The sequence below is a fragment of the Pongo pygmaeus genome, chromosome 16 (genome assembly GCF_028885625.2).
Source record: "Pongo pygmaeus isolate AG05252 chromosome 16, NHGRI_mPonPyg2-v2.0_pri, whole genome shotgun sequence".
NCBI classification, from domain to species: domain Eukaryota; kingdom Metazoa; phylum Chordata; class Mammalia; order Primates; family Hominidae; genus Pongo; species Pongo pygmaeus.
Genome location: NC_072389.2, coordinates 30,684,152 through 30,689,730, shown reverse-complemented (window position 1 = coordinate 30,689,730; position 5,579 = coordinate 30,684,152).

Here is a 5,579-nt window from a genome sequence, read left to right as displayed (position 1 = left end):
ATCTCAGAGATGTGAGATGATAGCTCACCATGGCTTTAATTTGAATTTTCTTTTATTTGTCTTTATATCTAAATGGGTTTCCTATATAAAACATACAGCTGGGTCTTTTTTTATTCACTTTGCTAATCTGTGTATTTTATTTTATTTTATTTTTGAGACAGTCTCACTCTATCATGCAGGGTGGAGTGGAATGATAGGATCTTGGTTCACTGCAGCCTCTGCTTCCTGGGTTCAAGCAAGTCTCATATCTTAGCCTTCCAAGTCACTAGGATTACAAGTGTGCGTCACCACTTCTGGCTAATTTTCGTATTTTTAGGAGAGACAGGGTTTCACCATGCTGGCCAGGCTGGTCTCAAACTCCCGACCTCAGGTGACAGTGCTTCGGCCTCACAGAATGCTGGGATCATAGGCATGAGCGACTGCTCCTGGCTGACAATCTGTGTATTTTAATTGTTTTATTTTTACAATTGGTATTCGAAGTGATTACTGATATAGTTGGATTGATATCTACCATATTTGTTACTGTTTTCCATTTGTTGCCCTTGTTCTTTGGTCCTATTTTTGTCTTCCACCCATTTCCTGCCTTTTGTGGTTTAAATTGAGAATTGTATATTATTCCATTTTCTCTTCTTTAACATTTTTTTTTTACATTTTTAGTGGTTGCCCTAGGGAAGAAAAGCTTTTATATTCCTAGTAAAATCTAACATAACAGTTTGATGAAAGAAATGACAGCAACAATGTATTTGATGATGTATTACTAGGTATATGTTTTGTGTGTGTGTGTGTGTGTGTGTGTGTGTGTACATATGAATGCTTATATACAAGTGAAATGTCATGACACTGGTGGGTGTTTGATTTAGTATGTCTCATTAGGTCTGGAGTAGGGCATGGGTCAAACCCAGCACCAGGTTGGACCCAGCCAGTCTCAGTGAACTTAGCCCATTAAAGTCTTATCAGCCTGGGCTTGCCCTTGTCCTTGCAGCTCATTTTAAAGCTCCTTTCTTGAAGTTATGTGAAATTACTGCTTGATATTTTCTTCTTTTTCCTATGACCACTCAGCCTTCCTATTTTATGCCTGTTTCTTTAACTAGGGGGTGGAATAATCATTAGGTATTCTGGAAAGGGAGGGGATTTCAGGGACCCCTGGTTACTGTACCCTTTATTCCTTACTTGGGTTTGCTGGGAAGGGTCATGGACATGTCACCCTGACAAGGATTTTGGTCATTTTCTCTCCCGTATTTTGGGGTTTCCCTCTGGTTTATTCGCCTCGTTCATGTTTTAGCTGTTATTTTGGTTTTTCGTCCTCTTGCCACAACCCAGTGCTATTCCTATATCAATGAGGCATCAACAATATTAATAATATTTTGTTCATTAAGTTGGGCAAAGACTTAAGAAAAAAATAAACTTTTTTAGAATAGTTTATATTCACACAACACTTGCCAAGGTAGTACAGTTTCCCGTATTAAACTCTTAGTTAACTATTTTTATTATTAGTGTGGGATAATAGTGGTAATTAATGAACAAATATTATACATTATACTTATCTGACTTATGTTTTATTTATTTCTTTATTTATTTATTGAGGCAGAGTCTCACCCTGTCACCCAGCCTGGAGAGCAGTGGTGCAGTCTTGGTTCACTGCAACCTCTGCCCCGCTGGGTTCAAGCGATTCTTCTGCCTCAGCCTCCCAAGTAGCTGGGACTACAGGTGTGTACCACCATGCCCTGCTAATTTTTGTATTTTTAGTAGAAATGGGGTTTCACCATGTTGGCCAGGCTGGTCTCGAACCACTGACCTCAGGTGATCCACCTGCCTTGGCCTCCCAAAATGTTGGAATTAGAGGCATGAGCCACTGCACCTGGCCCACATGCACATTTTATTTAGATGCCTTAGCTTTCACTTAATGTCCATGTTCCGTTTCAGAATCCCATCCAGGACCCCACATCACATTGAGATATCATGTGTCTCCTTGGGCTCCTATGCCTGTGACAGTTTCCCCTACTTTCCTTGTTGTTGAGGACACTGACATCCCTAATTGGGGATTTCTCTGATGTTTTCCTCATGATTTTACTGGATTTCTGGGTTTAAGGGAGGAAGAACACGGAAGGTAAGTGTCATTCTCATCATATCATGTCGAGGGTACACACTATCAACATGCTTTATCACTGTTGATAGTAATTTTGTTCCCCTTGGCAAGCAGTTGTAGTCAGATTTTCCCACTGTAAAATTATTTTTCCCCTTTATTTTTATATTTTTGAAAATAAGTCACTATACGTAGCACATATTAACAACTAGGATTCATGTTCCACTTCCTTATGAACGGAGTATCTTAAAAAATAGTTGGGAATTCTTCACCATGTACAATTTGTCGATTCTTTGCTATTTATCACATATTAATTCAATAATGTATCTATACCATAGGGAATATTATATGAAATTATGAATATTTATTTTATACTTTACTTATACTCATGTGTATTATTGCTCACATTGATCCATTCTTGACCATTGGAAAGTCTTTCAGTTGGCTACTGTATCATTTAAAATTGCCAACATCATTTTGGTTTTAGTTTGTTTGATTGATTGTGCTGCAGTTTCACGTTTTCTTACTTTCAGGCAGTAGAAGGTACTCCAGGCAAAATTTTGATCACTCCCTAACAAAGCCTAGTATCCATCATCTCTTCAAAGCATCCTAGTTTATTTCACTGGAAAGTGGAATTAGAAATGATCTGCCCACCAAGTATACTCATTGCTACTGGAGTGTCTGTAGATTCAAAGCCTTGTCAGCTGACACAAAAAAGAAATGTACATGTGTATACAAACCTGCCTATATAAACATCTGTGTAAATATTTCTACATTTTCCCATATATATCTACGTAAAGTTAAACATGAATTCCTACTGATATCTCCAGCACCACATGATTTCATCCTGCAACACATGAATCTCTCTACCCATTCCCACTATTTATGTGTAATCTCCTACTCTAGAGAAAGTTGGCCTCCTTTATGTAATAATCGAGTCCCATAATACATGCACGGTAGCTTCAGAATTGTCAATCTATACTCCCATAGGAAACAACATTACCAATTAAAATACACTGCTCATAGACAACTCCTTTGGCCATTAGACTCAGAATCTCCACTTATTTCCTAAGTTGCTTATATCAGCTCCTTTTTCCCCCATTCCATCCATGGGATTATTTTCATACATTTGTAATGCATTTTTCTTATCTTGCCTGCATTTCTTCATGGAATTCCCCCAACCTAAAAATAATGTGTTTTTTTTAAATTTTCATATATTTAGATTCACTCTTTGACTTATAAAATTCTGTAGGGTTTCAAAAACTATATGATGCGTGCATCGTTACAGGATCATGCAGAATGTCTTCACTGCTCTAAAAATATTCCATGTACTTCACCTATTGAGCCTTCTTCCTGCTTAGAAAGTTCCTAGTAAGCACTAATCCGTTTACTATCTCCATTGTTTTATCCTTTCCAGAGTATCATATTAATGGAGTTACATACTCTGCAATCTTTTCAAAGTGGCTTCCTTCACTTTAAAATACGCTTTAATTTTGTAAAGCGCTTTTTTTTTTTTTTTTTTTTTGTGAGACAGTATCTCACTCTATTGCCCACGCTGGAGTGCAGTGGTGTGATCTCACCTCACTACAACCTCCACCTCCCGGATTCAAGGGATTCTCCTGCCTTAGCCTCTCGAGTAGCTGGGATTACAGGCACCCACCATCATGCCTGGGTAATTTTTGAATTTTTGTAGAGACAGGGTTTCACCATGTGGGCCAGGCTGGTCTTGAACTCCTGACCTTAGGTGATCTGCCCACCTCGGCCTCCCAAAGTGCTGGGATTACAGGCGTGAGCCATCATGCCTGGCCATAAAGTGTATCTTATGGTGACTTTTTCCCTAAGAACTAATGGCATTAATCAACTTTTCATGTGTTCATTGGGCATGTGTATTGCTTATTTAGAGAAATGCTTATCCAAACAGTATACCCATTTTTAATTTGGATATTTGACCTTTATTTGGAATTGAGAGAATCATTTCTATATTCTGTACAGTGGACACTGATCAGCTACATAACTTGCAAATATTTTTTCCCATTCTTCCAGTTGTCTTTCAACTTTTTGGTAGTTTGTTGAATCACAACTTTTAACTGTGATGAAGACAAACTTACCTGTTTTTTCTGTCACTTTTATTTTTTGATGGTAACATCAAAAATGGTATCTTAGAAACCACTGTTTAACCTTGGCCATAAAAACATATTTCCATGCTATCTTCTAAAGGTTTTGTAGTTTTAGAGCCTGTGTTTAGGTGTATGATATATTTTCAGTAAGTCACGTATATGGCATGAGGGAAGAGTCCAATTTAAACGTGGATATTAGCTTGTCCCTGCAAAATTTGTTGAAAAAAATATTTTTCACCAATTAATTGCCTTGGCAACTTCTAAAATCATTGACGATAAATATCAGGGTTAATTTTTGGACATTTCTATTCTATTTCATTGATCTATGTGGCATTCCTTATGCCACAGGATTCTTGCGGTGTCACTTCACCAGCCGGAAACCTCTGTGGCCAGCAGCACCTTCTTCCTATTGCTGGCTCCTGCTAGACTCATTCCTCCTACTTGGCCCAACAGACTGAACTCAGCTCATGCTACCATCCCAGATCCCAAACCTGGCAAGTGTGAGCCAGGCACAGACTGGCGAGAGGTGTGTGCATCAGCAAGTGCAGTGTCTGGCCATTGTGCACAGCCAAACATGCTGGCTGCTGCAGAGAGACAGGCAGCTCCAGGTACCAGCACAGGCGCCAGCTCTATGCAAGGCTGTGGCTGGACCACAGCTACTACACGTGGCTTCTCCTGGCAGCACTTGCATCTGGATTAAGAAAAAAATGGTAGCATCTGGAAATTTCAGACACTGGGAATGAATGAGGTACACAACGTGGAAAAAAAGCATAATTGAGCAACAGAGCTGTTCCTAGGAGAGAACCTGCAATGCGCAGCACCTTTCTGCACGCAGATCATCCCCACGTCTCTGGGTCTTGCTGCGTCCAGCGTCTTTACGCGCCCAGTGGTGTCAAAGTGCGTCCTGATTAGTGCCCCAGAGTCCACGGACAAACTCTGACAAAGTTTTCAAACCTGGCTGCAGCCTCCACCCACAACTGGCAAGTAAGGCTTCAGGGTTCATAACATCCCGGGCTTAAATGTGCAGTTTCATGCAGAACCCATCTGATCCCTGGCTTGCAAGTTGGGTTCCGCGCAGATGCACCTTTTTCTCTCCAAAAACCCGTCTGCCTCCCCTCCTCCTCACCACCCCTGCATTTCACCCCAAACTCCCTTCAGCACCCCCCCACCCCGAGCTCCTTGCTACCCAGTTTCCAAAGGGGCCAAGACAGCAACAGGTGACAGCGTGGCAGAGCCATCACAAGCATGCACACACACCCAGCCGCGTCGAGATGTGTCCAGAGTTGGTTCCTTCCAGTAAATTCGCGGTCTCCCTGACTTCAAGAATTAAGCCAGGGACTTTCGTGGTGAATGTTACAGCTCTTAAAGGTGGCACAAAC